We start from the raw sequence: 2,932 nt of genomic DNA, 5'->3' as shown, positions 1-2,932 counted from the left end.
TACGTTTTCCGGTTGTTATGATTCTTGCTGGTAATCTGCTTAATACCAAAATGCATAAATGGATGGGGAAAATAATATAAATGAGTTAGAATATTGATAAGTAGAAACAATATGCAATTGTACATATGTAACTGATGATTATCGTTACTGATATTTGTATGTTTTACTGCCAATTATCTACAAATGAGGTCATTATTGTTTTCGCTTTCCGAGTTATTCATAGGTTTGCAAATAATTGTGCAATTGAAGACTGACGATATGAACCTAGCTACTAGGCACACACACACACACACACACACACACACACACACACACACACACACACACACACACACACACACACACACACACACACACACACACACACACACACACACACGCACTCATATATAGACATATACATATATGCGCATATATGTGATATATTATATATATATATATATATATATATATATATATATATATATATAGATAGATTGACCGATATGTGTATGTTTGTGTACACAAATACAGACACACACGCGCGCGCGCATACACACATACACACACACACACACACACACACACACACACACGCACGCACGCACGCACGCACGCACGCACGCACACACACGCACGCACACACACACACACACACACACACACAACACACACACACACCACACACACACACTGATATTTCAGCCCGGCTGCATAATAAATAACCGAAACACAAAACACACACACACACACCACACACACACACACACATATATATTATTCTATAATAATATATACGAATATATATATATATATATAAATATATGGTATATATTATATATACATATTTATGCATATATATAGTATATATATATATATATATATATATATATATATATATATATAATATGTGTATATATAAAATAATAAAATATATATATATATATATATTATATATATATATATATATATATATATATATATATATGTATATATATATATATATATATATATATATATATATATATATATATATATATATAAACTTCAAAATTGTAAGGAAAAGTATCCCCGCTAAAGATGACAGTTTATAAAATTCGAGCTAGGGAGATGTTCTATCCTTTGGCAGTTTGATGTGGTATAAAAATCATATTCTAAATGATCATAATAATGATGATGATAGTACTTAATAGGGATAATATTGATAACAATATTGATATTGATGGTCAAAATAATACCGTTAATGCTAATGATAAGACTAGTAAGATTAATGATATAACAGTAACATAAATTACTAAACTAACTGATAGTTAATAATATCAAAATAAAGGAAGAAAATTATTGATGATAACAACAAAAACAACACAAAGATAATAATAATAATAACAATAACAATAACAACAACAACAACAATAATAATAACAATGACGATGATGACAAAAGTAATAATAAAATGACACGATACGAGTTTCCAATCGTCAACGTTCTCGACCTGAAATATACAGGGAATTCAGTCGTTCAATTTCAGATCGCATGAACCAGAAATGGAAAAGTTGCATAAAAAATGCCAAGACAAGACCTGGTGCCGACTGCAACAGTGACCACCAACTACTAACTATCGACTTTCAAATAAGACTCAAAAAGATGGAGCGTCCAACACCACCTCTAAAGCTCGACTACAAAACTCTTGATAACAATTACAGAATTACAGTGTCAAACAAATTTGAAGTACTCAATCAATGTGAAGATGATCAATGTGAAGATTATTGCGACGAGATAAGGAAAAATATTTAAATGAACATTGCCAAAGAATTGAAAACTGTTCTATCAATAAGACAACTAAAGAACTCTACCAAGGAGTACGAAACATCACACGAAAATTTAAACCTACAATGGACACTATCAAAACTGAAGATGGACTTGTTTTATGTGATGGAAAAGAAGTCAAAGATAAATGGAATCAATATTGTTCCAACCTAAAAAATGTTCTAACAACAACATTAATTAGACTCAATGACAGCGAAGATGAACCACCGCCACTGCTAGACGAAGTTATAAAAGCCATAAAAGAATTAAAGAATAACAAGAGCCCGGGAATAGATGAAATAACAGCAGAACTAATCAGGAATGCTGACGAAAGTGCTGAATACTTCTACAAACTTTGTACAAAAATATGGAATGAAAGAAGATGGCCAGAAGACTGGGTAAAATCAGTCTTTACTCCCATACCTAAAAAAGGTGACGCACTCCAATGCAACAATAACAGGACAATTGCATTAATAAGTCACAGCAGCAAAATTTTGTTGAAAATTATTGCTGAAAGAATGAAATTGAAGTTAAGAGAAGAAATTGCAGACGAACAAGCAGGTTTTCGCCCTGGAAAAGGTACCAGAAACCAGATTATAAATCTGAAATTGATCATAGAGAAATACAGAAAACATCAGAAAGACCTATACCTGTGTTTCATTGATTACTCGAAAGCTTTTGATACTGTTGATCACGATATCCTCTGGAATAGCATGAACGATGTGAAGGTTCCAAAACACATCATCCAACTAATAAGGGCCGTGTATGACCAACAGTTGCTCTCAATAACATCTGGAAAGACCGAAGCATTACCTTATGGACAAAACTGAGGTTATTAAACTCATTAGTTTTCCCAATTGCATCATATGGTTCTGAGTGTTGGGTGCTGAAGAAGATAGACAAGAAAAAGATAGTTTTGAAATGTGGTGTTACAGACGAGTAGAAAAGCGCAAGATCGAGTTGAGTGGCGAAGGATGGTGGAGAGGTCCACGGCTGCTCAAACATGAGCATACTGTTATTGATGATGATGATGACCAACAACAAGCAACTGTAAGAACCACTTTTGGGTTGACAGAGTGGTTCGAGGTCAAACAAGGAGTGCGACGGGGTTGCATTCTGTCTCCGCACCTTTTTGATATATGTTCTG

This window comes from Penaeus monodon, chromosome 7, assembly GCF_015228065.2.
Source record: "Penaeus monodon isolate SGIC_2016 chromosome 7, NSTDA_Pmon_1, whole genome shotgun sequence".
Taxonomy (NCBI): domain Eukaryota; kingdom Metazoa; phylum Arthropoda; class Malacostraca; order Decapoda; family Penaeidae; genus Penaeus; species Penaeus monodon.
This window is presented reverse-complemented; position numbering follows the sequence as displayed.